Raw genomic sequence first — 19,060 nt, 5'->3', positions numbered from 1 at the left:
TGCGGAGCCCCAGGGCCGCCCTCAGCGAGCAGCGTCCCCGTCACCCCCCGGCCTGGCCGGGCCGGGCCGGGCCCCTCGGAAAATGGCCGCCCCCTCCCCGCCGGGGGGCCGCGGGCAGGCGGCTCCCGGCCGCCATTTCGCGACGCCGCCCGCGGGCGGCCGGGTGGGCGGGGCCACGCCCCAAGCCACGCCCCCACACCTCCTAAAGCCCCGCCCCCCGCTCCCCCCCTCCCGCCGCCTCCCTCTCCTCCATTTGCGCCTGGCCGGGCGCCGCGCGCCCCCCCCGCCCCCCCCTCCCGCCGGGTGCTCAGTCATTGAGAGGCAATAACACGGTGACGTCACCGCGGCGCGCGGGCAGCGCCCGGCTGCTGGCGGCGGCTCCGCGATGGGGGGCGGGGAGGGGAGGGGGAGGGGGAGGGGAGGGGAAGGGGAAGGGAAGGGGGAGGCCGGGGGGGAGGCCGCGGCCTGATTCCTGTGTGATAATCGGTGGTCGCTGCCCTATGGGTCGGCCTCCCTGAGGGCCTCCGTCCCCATGGGCCTCCTCTGTCCCCCTGGGTCTCCTCCAGCCCTTTGGGCCTCCAACCGTGTGGGCCTCCATTCCTCTGGGCCTCCTCCATGCCTGTGGGTCTCCATCTCTCTGGGCCTCCACCCCTGTGGCCTCCACCGCCACCACCCCATCCTTAAAATCCCCTCGATGAAGCCTGGAGGCTGCCAGTGGAGGCACGGCTGGTGCTGCCCTTCCTTGCCTCGTCCCCGCCATGCACCGATGTGGACAGTGCACCCAGCGCCCCCAAAGCACCCCCTGTATCCCCAAAAGAAGGAACTCCGAGGTCGCCACCACTCTGAAATAAATCATTTTCCCTAAATACGCAGAGTCCGTGTTGTTGTTGGTGTTGTGTGCACTGCCCGAGCCCAGAGAAGGCCACGGAGGGCGATACGAAGGCATTACCCGGCTGTGCCTTCCCATTCCGAGGACAGAGAGTATTATAAATTTAATAGGTCTTCTTCATAATTCATAGCTTGCTTGTGGAAAAAAAAAATCATAATAGCTTGGTGTGATATGTCAGGCATCTATAATTCATGGCGCTGAGATCACACAGCCGCCATACAGTGGGAGCTCGCGCGGCAGAGTGTGATGTTTGTAATTAATCTGTGGAAAGAGAAACAAAGGCAATAAACGGGAGGGGACAACAAGTGGGGCCAGATCCCGCCGCTCGCCCTGACAGGGAATAACACTCGGCCAGAAATCTTGAATATTTTTTGGCTAAAATCAACAAAATCTGCCAAAGGATGGGACAAGCAGTAAATCTATCAGCGGGCGGTTCGCGCGTGTTCAGGCGGCTGGGCGGGCTTGGGCCCTGCAGCCCTTTTTTTTGGGCTACGAAGTGCCAAAAGGAGCTGGCAGCCTGCGTTTAGGGCATTATTGGCTAACGTTTCTGAAAATTTTGGCTTAACCAAAATAAATAAATAAATAAATAAATAAAAATGGTGCCAGGCTCCTCACACAAACTCACGTGTCGCGATTTAATCATTTTAATCGGATATAAATAAGGCACAGGGAGCGGAGGCATCACGGAGAGGCAGGAGTCTCGCCCGGGCCTCGCTCCCAGCGGGCTGTGACGGAGCCCTTGCAGGGGTGCTGGAGGCTGGGGCCATTCGTGGTTTTGTTTGCTCATTTGCGACTCCCTCCAAAATAATTGGTTTTCTTTTGCTGCTCGCTTGTTTGTTTGTTTGGCTGCTTGCATTCTTTGGATTCAATTTCCCCTGCAATATGGCCTTAATTTGCAATGGTGAGGATCCGTGTTTATTTATGCGTTTATGTTGTTCATTCATTTAAAAGAAAAAAAAAAATTTAGTTGCCCCTGGGCTGCTGGCCCTGCAGAAGGATGAGGGCCCGGTGGGGATGCAGGGAAGTTTGGGGGCGCAGCACCGCAGCTCTGCTCCCCGATGCCTGCACAACCCCCGGGTTTTTGCAGCGAAACGCAGGGAATCGGGGAGCCCAGGGATGCCCCTGATCGTAGCATTTCTGGTCTAACTTAAGGCGGGTTCGGGCTCTGGAGTCTCAGTGATGCCCTCTGGTGACCTGCGCCACGGGCAGCACGCGGGTCCTCCTCCTCCTCTGGGGCTGCGCCTGCTGGAGAAGTTGCATCAGAGAGCAGCTCTTCCTGCTCTATGGGTCCTTAGGGGAAAATAAGCAGAAACTGGGATTTTATCAGCTTCTTCAGCTTCTCAGACTCACAGCCTGCTAACCACCCTCTGCGGTGCCCTCAGCTGAACCCTGGCATTTTTCCTCATTTGGGAAATTGTTACGGGAACGTCTGAGCATTGCTGCCTCATGCCGGCATGGTGGGTGCTGAGGAAAAGGGTCCTGGGACCCTCAGATAAGATACCCTGATGGACCGGTCCAGTTACTGCACAGCACAGCACACTGGAATTAATTTTGACTTTCACTGGCTCTAACAGTCATCCAAAAAGCGTGTGATGGTGTTAATCCACCCCAAAGGAGCATTGTGGGGCCCGACACATTGTTGTGGGTGCAACGCTGAGAGCTGCTGGCACAAAAGGCTTTGTGCAAGTGCACATTTTTTCCCCTACGTTTTATTGGTTTTGCCTAGGAGCCTCATATAGCAGAGAAGAAGAGAAGAAGTACCCAACCCATGTCTAGCAACTGGGCTAGGGCACCATTAAAATTTGCTGTTATTTTTCTGCATTATTTGCGTGTTGATATTCTGCGAGGAAAATAACCCAGAAGGCCCAGTTAGAAGACTAGGATGGGCAGACAGGCAGAAGAAGAGGACTGTGTCGTGACACTCTTTTTTTGTCTAGGGTCCACAACACAACATGAACATGGACAGAATTATCCCAAGCATCACATGTGAGCTTGTCTTGGATTTAGTGACTGCACAGATCAAACCTAACGTGGTGCTCGTACCCACTCATCATTTCGGGTTGGCCTCTGCACTCCCATCAGCTGCCAGGCTTTCAATACCAAGAGTCTTTAAATAGAAACGGGATGAAGGCAGGCACCTGTTTTTGTACCTGTCCCCTTCCTGCTCTGGATTCATACCCAAACTTCTCAGTTTAACCTTGTCTTTATGGTGTGCTGAAATCAAAAGGCTGATGCGAACAGCCTGAAACACCCGGGATTTTCAGCTCCAATCTGAACTGGAAGCTTCTCTCCCAGGCTTTGCAGCGCTCGCTATTTTTAGCTGCATGTCAGAGAGTTGAAGCAGCACGTGGTAAGATGTTATGACTCTTAAAATTACTGTAAGAATATTCCAGGGAATGGTACCAATTCATCAAAAGTGAGTTTGTCGCACGAGATAACTCTGCGACCTTTGGTGTTGTATTGCATTTATGGGTCACTGGCTATGAATGTTGCTGCAATTTCTTTAGCAATAACCCAGTGATTACGGAAAGGGAAGTAGCTATTAATATGGTAAAAGGCACACCTAAGCGAGGATGTTTACTTGTGGAGGCTGAGAGGGAGGGTAGGTACCCTTCAAGATGTTTTCTGTAGCTCTTCAGTGTCATCCTAAAAATAAAGACCTCTTCTCCCTTCCCCCAAGAGCGGACAGAGCATTGCAGTGGGGAAGCAGTGCCCTGGTATTTGAAGAGAAGTACGAGGTGACAGGCAGCAGGCGAAAGGAGGCCTTGAGGTGGCTGTGAAGCCAAGACCGACACTCACGGAGGCTGCAGGATGACCTCTTGTTAACACCCAGATACGACAAGTCTGAACCGTGCCGCAACATCCTGTAAGAAGTGGTGGATGGTTTTGTGACCGGTAGCATCTTCCGCAGCACCAACAGAGCTGCCCATGTCTGCAGCAAGGTTCTCATGACCCCATACCTATGGGCAGCAAGGGAAGGCCATGGGTATCCAGCCACAGCCAGTTCAGCTGTCAATGCTTTGCCAAGCTTCATTTCTGCAGGGAAGTCTTCTGCTCTGTATTTGCTCCCCCTGTGAAAAGCTGCTGTATCTAACAAGAAGCCCAGAGGTCTGCAGGACATACAGTCTGTCCAGAGGAGCACTGCCAAATGCAGGCACGGACAAAGATCTGGGCTTTAGGGACAAAGGCAGAGGGGTTTTACTGCCCCAGCCACAGCACTGAAGGGAAGGGATGAGCTGCGGCCTGTCCTGGTGCAGGAGGAGCTACCTGCTCTCCGTGCTCAGCAGGGTGGGCTGATTTATAGCCCCACATGCAGTTATGGCTTAATAATAACAATAAAGGTGGTTCTCAGGCATTCCAGCCCGGTACATCCACATCACCTTCTTGCCTGTGCTAACTTTGCTTCTGATTTATGGTCACATAAGCAAGATGAAAATCAGTCGCCTCAGTTTCCAGACAGTCTGGAGCTAACCAAAGGGGAAAAAAGAAGAGGAGAGCTTCCAAAAATGGCCTGGGTTTATCTCTGCCTGCTTTCAGAAGCATCTGTTTTGAAGCTCTCGTGTTAGGCTAGCTCTAAGTACAACTGTCCCCACAGCTTTGTTGATAAATACTGAACTCCTGACGTCCCGCCTGGCAAGGGTTGTGAAGTTTCGTTGATGCAAAGCTCCTCAGTTTATTCTGTGCTGTGTAATCATCCAGGTTTCTGGGACTGTTCCCTGCAGGGTCTCCCTTCTGCTCTTACTCTGGTCTTGCTCACCATACGGCTTCGTTTCTTCAGTCCTCCACTCATCACCACCTTCTTTCCAACCTCAGCCGTACTCTTCACATGTTTAGCTCTCAGGAGAGTTAAATCCTCACAGACTGCTAATGGTCCTGCAGCTAATCAGCTGCCCTCTGCTATATTTGTCACCTGGTTTGGGTCCTCAGAAGCCCACGGGGTCTGAGAGCCCACGGTCTTTCATAGCGTAACAGCGAGGATCTGTGTCTGCTTCTCCCATCCACCTCACAGGGCTTCATTCACCTGCTGCGACTGATGTGGGGAAAGCAATTAAACATTTATAGCCCTGTAGCCTCCTGGCACGTGGGTGGGCCGGCCTGCTGTCTGACCTACATAGACTGTGACTTGGCTGCGATTTCGCCGCCACCTTGGCGCAGGCCCCAGCCTGCTCGCCCGCAGGCCTGTTCGCGTCCTGCACCACTCAGACAAGTCCCTCGGCGACACAGGAGGCAGAGCCCTGCCCGTGCTGGGGCTCCATTTCTCACTTATATCCCTGGGGTGGCAGAGGTGTGTGTGGGCCTGGTCCTGGGAGATGTCCTGGCTGACCACCACAGCTCCTCCTGCTCGCAGTGGTGGTGTTTTTCTTGTGCTTTTTTAAGCACTGTTCACCTGGCGCCCCTCCTGCACTACAGCAAGCCATGTGGATAAGAATTAAGTGACTTCGGGCAGCCTAAAGTCTGCTCTATCCACTTCATCTTCAGCCTTAGTTACCTCCTGGTAACTAATGGGAATGGGATGGTGACCTGCTTTTGGGTCGCCTTTGGGTTGCTGTTCTTCTTTGTGATGCTCTCCCCTGCTGAATGTGGCCTGGGCAGCTCTTGGCCCTCAACCAGCAGCACGGCTGGAGCAGGAGATCTGGATGTGCTAGTAAACATTTTGTAGATGGAAAATAAATCCATCCATCTCTGTAAGAAATGCTGCCCCCAAGAGAAATTTCTGATCATAGGCAAGGCTAAGTGCACAGGCACCAGCGACTTCACCACCAGCATTGATTATTTCATTATAAATTGCTCACTTGCTTTTTTACGTTTGCTTCTGTGCAGAAACGAAACGCCAGCTACTGAAAATAACAACTGATACACAACCAAAAACCTGACTCGCACATGAAAACACTGGATCTTCCAGAGGGGCTTTCCCGCTGTTTAAGCTCCTTTGAACTTTAAAGTACGAGCTCCATCAAGATTATAGAAACGTGCTGCCTTAGCTGCTGGATTTTTCACTGTGCCAAATGGGAGCCAACTTCTCAGAGGCTGATGGAGAAGACCAATCTCCATATTAACAAACAGCCCTGCACCAACACTGTTGATTAATGTCAGAGATGAGGATGTAGATGGAGAAATAAGGGGCTTTCCAAATTGTAAAATGGGGAAAAGAAGCCAGTTTGCTACCTCAGACTGCTCTGATATATGCACAGCAGACACATTAGGATACTCAGCAGTGGCCCCTCAGTGACACCGAACTCACTGGTGGCCTCCTCCTTGTTCTGGAGTGGTTGTTTAGTGGAAAATAAAAAGGATTGTTTACTGAGAGTCTTTTGCACAAAGCTCATGGCCCCATACCTACATGGAAATAGCCGGTGTTCAGACACCACTAGAGAGGATTTTCCTTTGTGGGGCTGGAAAGGGACTGGGGAAAGGCTGGTGGACGCTGAGCGTGGAACACGAGCATGGGGAATGAAGGACAAAGAAGAGAAGGCATGTTGGTCCTTGACCCTGAGTTGAGGCGGTCTGGGCAGCTCTGCTGCCCTTGTATCTCTTACCTGATGGCTTCAGCAGTGGCTGGGGGCCAGCAGAAGACGTCCAGGGCCATGATGTGAGGCCCAGGAGCAGGGCACAGGGCTGATCCTAGAAGAGCTGCTGAGCTTTGCGGCTTTCCGCAAGGGTGGTGTGACCTTCTTCGCCCTTGTGGAGTGACTAGAGAGAAAGAATATATTTCACTTTTTCTCAATATCAGAATAGACTAGCTGGTTTCTTGGGGTCTTCTCTGGGAAGGGGGAGATTTCTCTAGGAAGCCAAAATTTGGCCCATTAACATTTTTTATTTTCCTAAACCCTGAGCTGAAGATAACTGGAGAAAAAAAAAAAAAAAAAAGGTTGTGTAGTGGTGTGTGACTGACTGCAATCTTGCACTGAAGCCAAAGCAGGCAACTCTAATGGCACAGACGAGAAGCTGCCACCTAGGTAGGAAATTTTTCTATTTGCTTCCCATGGCCTCCTGCCCGTGCTGAGCCCTGTGCAATTGCTGACAGCACATCTGCTACGGGGCTGGATTTACACCGCCTCATTCTCTGTTTATAGGGGTGATTCATCTTTGGAAACATTGGCTACTGGATGCCGTTAGAGGGATATTGCCCGCGATGGTGCGCTCCATCGTTCATTCTAACCTTTGATTTTCTGGGTGACATCGAATGATGGCAGCGTTTTTTATGATCACCTGCATTTGTACAGGCAAGTACAAGACTGTGCAGGTAGGTGGGAAAGACTCTGTGTCTCACTCTGTAGAGAGGAGGAAAACAACTCCTTGGAAAAAGAAAATAAGAGGGAAAAAAAGGCACAGTCGAGAAAAACCATCATCATTTTGCACAGACACTGGTATAACCTCATGTTCCCCACAAAACATATTTCCCTCAGTTCAATTTCCACGTATCAGGTTTTGCCTATGAATACTCATGAGGCACAAATCAGACCCTTTAATCCATGATTAGTATGTTGCCCCACGCTCAGCGGTTGCATCATGATTTGCTGTTATTGTTGAATGGATGCTGTGCTATTTAATTGTTTTTTGCTTAGTGATCTGTTTGCTCTGTTAATATTTAATTCTCTTTTTCCATCCTTCTTTCTACCCCCAAAAGGCCTAAAGAATAGGAAAACGTCTTTCATTTTCTCAGGCTTCATGTGCTATTGTAAGAAAATACCTATTCATAATCTGCTGTACGTGATAATGATGACATACAGTCATAAAGCTGGAATTTTTAAGTGCTTGCCACTGCTGCTTTATAGCTGAGAGAAAAAAAAAATTGACCTGATTTGAAGTAAAGCAGGTTAGTGTGCTTTATTTGCCTTTTCCAATGGTTCGGATAATGAACAAATTGTCATCTTTACATATCCTCTGCCAGACTCGGAGCTGAGTGCTGCATGCAAGCCTGAATGACAGTAAACAACGCGCTGCCTGGTGCTTTGCATGCCACGCAGAGGTGAATTCATGAGAACAAATTAGACCTTTGATTGATCCTTTAAACAAAAAGAAAGGAAAACAGTAACAGTAATTTATACGAGCTCTAGCTGCATTGCATTTTTTATAGTGATCAATATTCTGGGCATTGTAAACAGCAGCTTTACATAATAAATAGCTGCATTATGCAATGCTAGTTAAATTTAGAAATGGTTATTTTATTACCTTCAGCAGACATAAAAGAGAGAGTGATAGAGCCGGAGCCCAGGGCTGCTGGTGTCTGAGGACGCGGGGACCAGCTGGGGCTGGCAGGAGGTGAGCGCAGCCCCGGGGGGCTGCGGGGGGCCTGGGGGCTCTCGCACCGCCCGCAGGGTGGCCCCCGCGCCGAAACGCGGCGCGCTCAGCAGCCAAGCATCTCTGCACAATAAAGGGGAAGATTTATGATGAACGAACGAAATGTGCTACTTTTGTTCTCCCTGGTGTCCCTATAAAGCTTTTGTTTGACAGGCTGGTTGGGCTCTGGTTCGCTACAGGCTCTGCTGTGCTGCTACCGGCTGCTCTGAGACCGGTTGTGTGCGGGCTGGAGATCAATTATCTTCCTACTAGGGATAAACAGGGTTTTCCTCTTTCCTCTCTAGTAGCGTTTGCTATTATCCTGGAGAAGAGGATCCCTTTCTTTTCCTTCCCAGCCACACACGCAGATGGGTTGCTGAAGGGTGGGGACGGAAGAATTCAGATTTGCTGCATTCATCTTAATAGCCCGCTCCTCTTGCAGCCTGCTGCTGCTAACTTAGCGTTCAGTGCGCTGCCTATTTACAATAGGCTGGAAGGATGAGCTCTTTTGTTATAAATAATTATGAGACATCTCAATCCAATAAATGCATTGAAATGAGAGCCTCTGAAAATGTGAGTTTGGAAAAATACAGCTGGAGAAGGAAAGTCGCATTGTGAAATCTTCAGCTGAGCACCACACTTGGTTGGCTGTTTCATAACACACAGGGAGCTCTGATGTGGGAAACAACAGGACTCTAATTAGGACATCAGGGCTGTGATGTTGCTCTGCTCACAGCGACTGGCACCCATTTACCTGGAGGCTGAGGCGCTCTCGGGAAGGCGGGAGCCAACCCGCTGGTGGAATTTGTGGGTAGGAGTTCGTACGGCACTGAGGCTACAGGGCTCCGAGTTAAAGGTTAATCCAAAGCAGCATCAAACTGAAGTTAAATGCAGATCTAGGTCATCACTTTACCAGGACAACCGTTGGGTTTTTAATGGACTGAACCAAAATCCTGATTCGGAAGAGAGTCCAGCTTTTCAAGAATATCGATTGGGATCGATATTGGGAATATCTCTAATATTTACACGGATTTTCTTTTTCTCAACTACAGGTCACACTTAGTACAAACAAGAGTCTTGCCCGGCATCTGTTGTGCCCATGAATTTTCAAACTATTGAGCAGCACATAGTGGCTCCAGAGAAATCATTAAAGATTATTTAGCTGAGCTGCTCTGAGAGGTGAAGAGTTAAAGCTAAATCCCATTTGAAAGTAAACTTTGGAAAAGCAGTGAATTTTCTCAAAGGCTGACTGCTCTTGATTTACAAGGAGTCCTGATCCCAGTCCTGATTTCAATTAAAGAGAAATCCTCAGGCATTTCTGCAGTTTGGCGTCGTTCTTTATTCCACATTGTTATATATTGAGCAATAAACAAAACAAACAAAGACTGTAGTCTGCAATGAACTACATACGTCCTGTGCAATCTTGGCAAAATCAATAGGTCAGAGTCTGGCCTTGGATCGTCTCAGATCCGCTGTCAATAATCCCTCCTGCTGCAGTGGAATTTACATCAGTGTAAGTAAAAGCAGAATACTGAGACACAAACCTATCTGTATGTTCACCTAAATGAGAGAGAGGGAACAAAACACCATAGACTCTACTCCTCTGTACAGAAGGAGAAATAAATAAACAGGTAGCTGGCATTGTAAACTGATTTAACTGCCAGGCCTCCAAAAACCATGACAGTATGCCTCGAAGAAAGCACATTAAGCCAAGCTGTGGGATCTTTGCTTTCTACTCGTGCCTCTAGGTCCTGGTTCTCCACCTGGGTCTGCAGCTCCTGGGGCTGTGCAGTGGAGGCTGAGCTTGCAGGCAGCAAGCACCACGTCTTTAAATGACAGGGATGCGGTGCTACCTCAGGAGAGAAAGGAGGCAGGGGCTGGGGTAAAAGCAGCTCAGCCACGGCTCTGATTTCCCCACAGGAGCTTGGTGACACTGCAAGGGGACGGGTGGGCTCAGTGTCCCCACTGCCAGCCTGTCCTTCTGCCCGAGGATGGCATCTGAGCCTCAAGCCCCTGCTTAGCACTTTCCCGGAGTGATGAAATATTCAGATGGCAGACATTTTAATGCCTCCCTCTATTTCTGTTATAGCCGAGTCTTGTTTTTAAATAGATCAGATCCTCATCCCCATTCAAGGCAGCATAAATCAGGAGGTAATCCAGACAAAGTCACCTGGCTCTACTGAAGCCCATAGAAAAGCGTTTGTAGGAGATTGCAATCACAGAAAATGCTCATGGCACTGGGTGAGTGAAACCGTGCTCCAGAGCCATAAATATCATAACCTGCCTTTGACGTGGGCCCTTCAGATCTCCCACCCTTTGTTGCAGCCTGGCCGGAGCTTGCCCAGCAAGCGCATGAGGCTCCATGCACCCTTTCATCCTCCCCACATGCTTCTTCCTAAGTCTTCATTTGTATGCACACGCTTTGTAATCACTCATCCTGGCCATAAAACCTACAGGATTTTAAATTGAACTGAAGTCCCGAATGCTTTAAAAGAATTTATGTTGCATAATTGTACTGGTTTGCCTGAAAACAAACAATGATGTATGGCTAAAATACTCTCTCGGGGAGATGACTCAGATCTTTCCTTGTGGCTCAGACCTTGCTTGGCTGCTGATGGTGCAACTTGTAATCTCTCCTCTAGATGCACGCTGAGGGAAGACAAACAAAAGAGTAATGTGCAGAGCAGAGGGCATAGATGAGAAAACACGAGTTATTTGGAGCTTTTGGAGACACTCAATGCTTTCATTCGTTCTGAATCAAGGCAACTTTGGAGATTATGGAAAAGAAAACCAGACCCCATCGGCATTATGCAGCAACCTACCCTAGCAGCTGTGTGCCTGGTGAAATCCCTTGTGCCTGGGCATCCATCACCAAGGGCATTGCAGGCGAGCCCGGGCACCTGGGCTGCTCCGTCTGTGCCATGGGTGTGCTATGTTTGTGCCATGTCACCAGCTGGTGGGGGGTTTGCTGTCACTGTTGTCACTTCAAACATCTTCCCATACTTTGTTTTCTGTAACCATGGTTTTACACCACACCTAACAAAACACTTTAGCCACTGTATGAAAGGTTTAACCTGTCGTTAAAAAGAGACAGCCACCTCCTCCCCTTCCTCCAGTTTGACACTGGCAGAGAGAGAGCCCTCACAAGCCCCAAGATCGTCATCTGACTCTTGGTAGTTAAGTTAATTTTTCAACCAAGGTTCAAAAAGATCTATGAACGCTTTACTCTGTGGATACGACATTCAGCCAGTGCCTAAATGTCAGGAATGGAAGCCCAAAACAGGAGTGAGAAGGATCAGAGCCACCTCACTGAGTAGTTCTAAAGGCCTACGTTTGCTTGGTACATATGTACAGCCCCGGTTTGCAGAGGTGGCTTTGCAGATTTGGGGATTTTGCCGTTTTTCTGCAGTTTGCAGATTTGGGGATTTCCATTCTGAGCATGCACTAAAACCGCAGCTGCTGCTGTGTGTGAGCAGGCATTTGCAGGATGGTGGCCCCAGGTGGATCTGGCTGTTTCGTTCAGGCATTACCAGCAGGGCAGAGGACATCTAAGGGACTGTTGCTCCCCGCAGCCCTGGAAATGCAATGCGTGCTGTGGTGTAACCCGATGCACTTAGAGCTGTGCACCCCGCAAGCTCCCTCCACCCTTCCTTTTTCTAAAACAAAAATAACAGCTCTGAAGTTACCATTACAGAGTGTCCTCAAGTAGCAAGTCTGCCTTCCATTCCAATCAAAGTAAAGCCGAGCAGTCTGAGGCCATCAGTTTGCAAAGAAAGAGCATTAAAAATAGTAAAAATAGGAAAAAAAAAAGTTAACTTCATAGCAAAGAATAAAATAAGAAACTTTTCTTTTTTCTGAAGGCAGTGCCAAGCATCAACAGGGAACATATCAATTCGTAACAGCTGTGGATAGCTATTTCTATCCCAGACTTCAGCAGATTAATTGGGGGAGCATGGTAAAAGTTAACAGATCTGTGTCCAGCAAGGTTAATTCTGAGGTTAACAGAACATGACGCAAAGCAAATCAGCCGGTGTTTTTCTCCCTCGCTATGAGCAGTGTAATTGCATTACTGCTACCGGAAGGGTAGTCAGCTCTTCTCAATCTGTGGTCTGCCACTGTGGAAGGGGCAACCTGTGAAAAACAGGTTTTCTTTACAAACATACCCTCCTGCCTTTCTCATTCAATGCCTACGTAACCACTGTGATGAAGGGGTGGTTGCTAATATCACAACTGCCTCTGGTCCTGTTTTGTGACTGTCATTCCTTTCTGTAAGTTCGGTGACTAATTTTTGTGCAGTTCAATTTTTTTTTTTTTAAGATGTCAAAACCCAAAAGGGCTCTTAAAATCTTTTCTAGCAGCAGTTCTGCAAAAATGCTTATGGTTTTTGCTTCCACCTTGCCTCAACTCCTGTTCCAAAATGATTTGCGTGGCTCACCCGCTCCGTAGCGCTGCCACCAATGGCCGAGGGATGCCGCAGTGCTTTTTCCAGAGGACTTCCAGTCTAAACGCAGCCAGCAGCCTAAAAAGGGACGAAAAAAAGATGCGCAATGCAGAGACTTGCAAATGGCCCTGTGGGAACGTGGTGGCAGAGAAGAATCTCCTGATTCCTGGTGCAGTGGACTGTCCTGTCCCGGGGGCCTGTAGCCAGTTCGTGCTGGCTAATTTTGACGTGCATCATGAGAAATTGTTTCATTTCCTGACTGTACAAGTGTAGCTCACAGAGACATATTGGCAGTGGTGATTTAGAAGTCAAATTAAAAACATTCCGGCTCAGCTTTAGACAGATCGATCTAGAATAGGGCTAATGATGTACTTTCGTAATGCGCTTTGAGAAACCCTGCTTAAGATACCTGAGTAAGTGCTAAGTGCTATTAATAGAGCTGATGAGATAAGTTCAAAACTCTTCCCCAATGAAATACGTGTTTCCATCAAACTGCTTTCAAAATTGTGCATGTTCCCCTAATGGGTAAGCAAGTTTAAAAAAAAATAAATTAGAAAACAGAAAACATTGTGAAATATATACATATATATATTTCACTCTGGAATGTCTTTTTGGTTTAATTGTTGTTTGTATTTTATAATTGAAAATAAAAGAGTCTCAAAAAAAAATATATATATATGCTTTGACCTTCTTCCCTTTATCTCTGAGCAGAATTTTGGGAACTTTATTCTGACTCGAGATGAATCCAGATGTGAGGGCCTCAGGCTCTGCAGTGCAAGGTACGTGTGCTGCGGGGGCTCCCTCGGGGACCTGCGCCCCTGCTCCAGCATGGAAGAGAGAAGATGCTTCCAGCCTTGTATTCACAAGTCTGACTCAAACTGCCTTGTGATTGCTGGAAGGAATATGAAGACTAGTTCGTGAACTTAAAATAATGTTGTTCACTTCTCTCCAGCTATTTATAAACTGCCAGGAGGATTCATGTTGCAGCCTGCTCCAGCAGGATCTTGCTTTCCTAAGTGTCCCAGGAAGTGAAGGAAAATTCTCCCCCAAGCCTGCATGCGGCTACCTTTCTGCCATCTCGGATGGCAAAACTGGGGTGCAACAAGACTGTACACCCATACCCACACGTTTGGGTGCCTTGCCACATCATGTGGTTGCAAGATAGCCCAGGGACTCAGTGCTGAGCTGTCATCTACATGCAGGGAAGAGGAAGGAGGGGACACCCCTGGTTCTCCTGCCCTCATGCAATGCAAAGGCAGGGAGAGAGAAAGAGCCTTCCTAGAGTCTCTTTCTCACAGAAACGCAGCCTCAGTTCTCCAGCTGTTCCTGGTTAATCATCATCTTCATCAGGAGGGAAATGAGGATCTGAGCCGTGACTCAGAGCCACATCCCCACGCCTGGCCTCCTCTGAGGGAGGCAGATGATGTGCTGTCCCTTCCTCGGGGCTGCCGAGTCCAGAGGCACAGACATAGCAGGGTTTTAGGGATGCTGGCCTTAAGACAGACCTTCAAAAATAGTTTCTTCAGATGTTACCTTGAGCGGTTTCTGTGTGTATTCCTGCCAATGAGCTGTTGTTAGAATATTTGTGGAAAATAAACTCTGGAGAGCCATGAGCAGAGCCAAGCAGATTAATTTAAAACAAGCAAATATTTGTGGGAAAGTTTGTGTTTGTTTGCACTATCCACCCAACTCTATCACACAGCATTTTCCATGAGTACATGACTTTGCTGAGGCACCTTTTGATCAGCAAGATAAATCAATTACCGTGTGTTCATTTCTGTTTTTCAGCTATGAGGCACTAGCAGAAATGTTGGTATTTCCTCTAAGAAGAATTGGTTTTGGCTCCGAGCTTCACTTGAAGAGTTAACATTTCTCAAGCCATGACCTCAAAACCACAAATAGAAAGAAAAATAACGTAAGATAGATGAGCACAAAGTTCTGGAAGCTCTAAAGGGTAAAAAACAAATTTCAGTACGTTTTGTAACCATCCTCTTAGCTAAGGGAAAAGGAGATGTTCATGAAACTGTGCCCTCGAGCCCACAGAGATGTGCCGGGTGAATCACAGGCACATGGCTCCCTGTGGGATGATGGCTGGGGCTCCGGTCCTCCAGCTCAAAGGAGGACTGCACCTACCTGAGCCATCTGAGCACGAAAGCTGGTGTTGGATGCCAGCAAAGCCTCCTGGACCTGTCCCTGGACCCTACCAGTTCTCCTTCCCATGTGCAATTCAACAGGCCTTGAAGCTCATTGGTATATTTTTTTTTTCCAGTGAAAATCACCTGATGAAAAGAGAAAATTTCCGCCACGATCCCAGTGACCCAGCATCAACGGGGACACAAAGACTGTGCAGAAGTCAGTCTCTGATGGAGCAAAGCATGCTGCCTTCCTTGCCTTTTCTCTTCCACACCTGCAACTCCCGGCTGTCATCTCCTCCTCACGTCAAGCCTGTCCGTCTGTCTGTCACTTTCCAGGCTTCTTCCTCTCCTGTCCTGACCATCGTCTCCCCACTCACCGGGCTGTGCTTCAGGCTGCCTCCATTTTGTGTCTCCCACAAAGTCCTGTGGTGAGAGGCAATCGTTTGGCCATGCCCAAACAAAGGGGTGGCAGAAACCAAAATGAGATCAGTGATTACTCATGAGGAAAACGCCACAGCAACACTTCTGCTGCTGTTTTTCCAAGTCAGAAAAGAAAATGGGAAAAATAAAGCAGCCACGAAAACCAGGCCTGATCCACCAGCTCCGGTAAAGTTACCCCAGCATGGGAATCCCTAAGCTGGCCTGAAGGGGTTTGAATTATTGATTTAATTATCCCAGGAGAAGAGCTCAGCGTTACAGAGCGAGATGCTGCCTCTGGGTGTGGCTCTGTGGTGGAAGAAAGGAGAATTAAGGAGAATTATTCCAGATTTCTGCTTCAGGAAATCCAGAACCCCAGAGCGGCCTAGGCTGGCAGTGGCCTCTGGATGTCATTGGGTCCAACCCCGCTGAGACAGGGCCCTTTGGAGGCCCTGCCAACCATCTCTCATGACACATGCTGTCTAGAGGTGTCTATACCTCTCAAATGAAGGTGGCCAATGTTAAATAAAGCAGATGGAAGGTGAGGGTTGCCCTCTCTGCAGCACCAAATGAGATGAGGGAGGAAAGGAGGGCACAACTTGTGCTTTATGCCTGGCGTCCCTGTGACCCAGCAGTCACAGTGCTGCTTGCTGCACACCTCGGGTGCTTGCTGACTCATCTGTAGAGCAGTCACTGTATTTGGTGGGGATATTTTGAAGTAAAAACCCGTTTTCATAGCTGAAATGATTTCACCATGGATCAGCATCGTATGACTGGAAATGGGACATGAAGCACCACATCAGACTGGAAGGAGCTGAGCATCTCAGGGAGCTGCATTAAATCCAGTTTCAAGATAACACCTCAGTTAATGAGGAGCAACACTGTGAATGATCTCTGCAGATGTCCCCGAATTACAAGGAGCTCTGAGCAACACAACGAATTTGCAAGTACAGCTTTAAAAATTTTCTTAAGAAGAATATTAAAAAAAAAAAAAAAAAAAAAAGCTGGCCTGGCGGCGTGAAATCCTGTCTCCTTGCCCGAAAGCATATGGTGTGTTACATGAGCAATGCAGCGTGCTCCGCTCGGGGCTGCTGGGGCTTGCGGTATCCGGTTACAATCAGGTGAAAGCGAGGGGAGACACAAAAATAGCTCAGCAGCCCACAGTCCCACCCACGGGAAAGCACAAGGCACCCAGCGGAGGTTGCACGCCAAAGCTTGCTGCATCAGCAGCTCCTGGAGCGGCGCTGGCTGCAGCTGCAGCCTGCGAGCTCCCCGGGACGGGGACCAAGGGATGGCAGCCAGTGGTAGACTGGTGCACAAACCTTCCTGCAGCAGGGGTTTTGCTGCTGGTTTACCTGAATCCAGGCACGTTTGCTCTGGCGGTGCAGGAGCTGGCTGCCGGTGCCACCATGTAGTCATCTCTCAAGTGAGAGCAGAGCATGGGGGGGGTTTCACCTTGTGCCTTGTCGCTGGTGCTTTGGGTGTCATCACCATCAGGTTGGACCCTCACAGGACATTTCTGAGAATAGAAATACAGTGCTGAGACTGACAGAGCATTGAGGCTTCTCCATCCTGCAGATAAAACCTCATCAAAGGCTCAGATCAATTATATACATGGCGAGCTGCCCCTCCCAAAGCCCAGACTTCAAAGGTGACACCTCACTGACCTCAGCCCGTTGTCCAGAGATGGGTTAACGGGCAAGCCCCACGGTTAGGGCAGGGATGGTGTCACACCCATCTGACACCCAGGGGCAAATTCAGTACCCCGGGAAGATGCGCCCAGACCCATCTGTCTTAGGGATGGAGCCCTGTGCCCAGACACAGGAGGTGCTGTGATCGGTGCCCTCTCTCCTGGGGTCCTTCCCACCCCATGGAGCTGCAGTCCCACCACCGGCCTCCTCCCCTCTTGCCCAGAGGATGGTTTGGGTTAACCCTTTTGTAAGCAACCGTGGATATTTTTGACTGTCCTTTTCAATTCCAGCCGAAGTCGGTGCCACAGGCAGCTCTCTTAGTAGATTGCTTTTGTGATTTATGCAGGTCCAGAAGAGTCCAAGGATCATTTATCTTCAAACCAGGAGAGAGATGAAAGAGTCATGGTAGTAAAATTTCCTGCGGAGCTAGATCTGAGCATCAAAGAGGGGAAAATGTCATTGTTTTACCGAGATGAAACAACGTGAGAAAGATTTTAATGCTGGAGGATTTTTTTTTTTTAACTGAATAATCAGTCTTAAGGAAAAAAAAAAAAAAAAAAAAGGAGATCTTGGAAACGAGAGGAGAGCAAACAAGCATGGGTGGGTACCACTGGGATGCAACCCGGGGAACGCAACCAGCCGGGTGCTCCTGGGGAGGGAGGCACGACCAGGCAGGGACCTGCTGTGACTACCTGGTGTCTCCAAGGGTGCCCCATGTCTGCTGGTGGCCCAGCATGGCCAAGTGAGGGTCCCCCAACAGCCCAGCACCCCGGGGCTCACCAGCCAAGCTGAAACCTGGGGAAACTCAATCACGTCAGCCGGGCAACTGGGAAGGAGCCGAAGGAAGGAGAGGGCTGGGAAAGGGTCCGTTTACGTTTGCAGCAGATGCTATCTGGAGGAGGAAAATACTTTTATTTCCCCTGTGGACTGCCAGTTGATTTTGTTGCGGCAGGCACTAATGGAAAATAATAAAACCCGTTTTAGTCAGGCTGTATCCCGAACACTTACAGGTCAAGCCAGTACTCAAAACAGATGGTTATGGAACATAGCACATTAGTTTGTCACCAGCGTCTACGGTGGCCAGGGGATTTTTACCATTTGAAATTGAATTTTATAGGTCAAGGCCTTACGTGGGTCTTGAAAAACAGCGCATCTCTGTAAAGTTAGCGTGGCCGGGGAGGCAATTACTGGGTGTAAAGACATGCAACCTCTGTGTTTGTTAGCACTGCAGAAAAGCAACAGGGACCCACGGTGGGATCCACAACACAGCCATAAACCCCAGAATATGGTCATTAATTGTTATGGACTGAAATATTTCAGTATGCTCTTCCTGCTGCTAAATCAAATCCCTGGACAAAACTCACAGTTGGCATCTTTCACTGAAAATGGTGCCCTCTCGGCTTATAATTCAAAACGCACCAATGGCTGTAAAGGAAGCTTGGTCGTAGGAGCCCAAGTTTCTTAGAAGTGAATCAGAAATGGAATCATTTGTTTAGGAGAGGTTAACTTATGTCAACATCCAGATAACCTCAAGCATCTTCCATGTGGTTTTACACTTATGGAATAAATAAAGCAGGGGCAGGAGGTGGTGCAGAAGGCATCACGCACACACTGGTGCCTCTCCTTCCTTCTCCATCCCTTGCAATCAGCCCTCTATCCACTGTGCTCCCACCCCCCTGACTCAGGAGGGTTGTATAAGGGTGCCCAGCATCCGAATCACCCAAATTAGAGACAGGGACCACCAAAATGGCTTTAAGCACAGCAAAGGTTGAGGGTGGTTCACATGCTGCATATCCACACAGTCCTTCTCATCCCTGGTGGCCCCCCAAGACCAGGGACCTCTGCAGCCCCACACCACGCCCCAAGGCCAGGCATACTCCAGCACTGCTGCCTTTACCATGGCACCAAGCACACGTGCCACAAGGCTCTGGTGTAGTGCTCTTGTGGGGGGGGTGGGACGTGGGGACCCCCCACCAAGGTGGGGAGGGACCCTCTTGGCTTCAGCACTTACATGGCGCTGCCTTTCCTGCCTCTGCCAAGCAGGTTCCTGCTGACTCACGGATGGTATTGATCACAAATGTAATTAATAATAGCAAAACTCTCAGCCCAGGCTACAAACCTGCCTTCTCCACACCGTGCTCTGCCTGCTTTGGCCATTCAGCTCAAACACATCACTGTCCCCATCTGCTAGGGGAGGCATTTACCA

General features: G+C 49.3%; 1 long non-coding RNA gene across 5 annotated transcripts; it reads right to left on the bottom strand.

Moving 5' to 3' along the window:
* Positions 1–1,179: 1,179 nt before the first annotated feature.
* On the bottom strand, positions 1,180–17,280 carry LOC118253197 (uncharacterized). Of its 5 annotated transcripts, XR_007708652.1 has the most exons (8): positions 16,519–17,280; positions 14,891–15,169; positions 14,376–14,496; positions 12,606–12,689; positions 11,857–11,920; positions 10,993–11,206; positions 6,427–6,580; positions 1,180–2,179 (listed from the first exon to the last, which is right to left on the bottom strand). It is a non-coding gene; the product is annotated as an uncharacterized LOC118253197 (long non-coding RNA). The 5 variants fall into 5 exon arrangements; XR_004780354.2 differs by lacking the exon at positions 10,993–11,206 and having other exon boundaries at positions 1,183–2,179; XR_004780359.2 differs by lacking the exons at positions 10,993–11,206; positions 11,857–11,920 and having other exon boundaries at positions 1,184–2,179.
* Positions 17,281–19,060: the final 1,780 nt, after the last annotated feature.

This window comes from Cygnus atratus, chromosome 9 (genome assembly GCF_013377495.2).
Source record: "Cygnus atratus isolate AKBS03 ecotype Queensland, Australia chromosome 9, CAtr_DNAZoo_HiC_assembly, whole genome shotgun sequence".
Taxonomy (NCBI): Eukaryota; Metazoa; Chordata; class Aves; order Anseriformes; family Anatidae; genus Cygnus; species Cygnus atratus.
Note: the sequence above shows the minus strand (reverse complement) of the source record. Positions and strands in the feature narration are given on the sequence as shown.